Here is a 225-nt window from a genome sequence, read left to right on the forward strand (position 1 = left end):
GCAGCAGCAGCAGCAACAGCAGCAGCAGCAGCAGCAACATGCAGCCTTCTAGAGCATGCGATCTACACGAGGGCCCCGTAAGAGAGCAGCAGCAGCAGCAGCAGCAGAAGTTGCTGCTGCTGCTGCTGCTGCTGCTGCTGCTGCTGCTGCTGCAGTGCAGCAAACCACAAAATATGTAAATTATTGTCTTACTATTATTTTGTTTTGTTGCTGCGATATCTAACA

Source organism: Eimeria mitis, genomic scaffold (genome assembly GCF_000499745.2).
Source record: "Eimeria mitis Houghton genomic scaffold, Emh_scaff1030, whole genome shotgun sequence".
NCBI classification, from domain to species: domain Eukaryota; phylum Apicomplexa; class Conoidasida; order Eucoccidiorida; family Eimeriidae; genus Eimeria; species Eimeria mitis.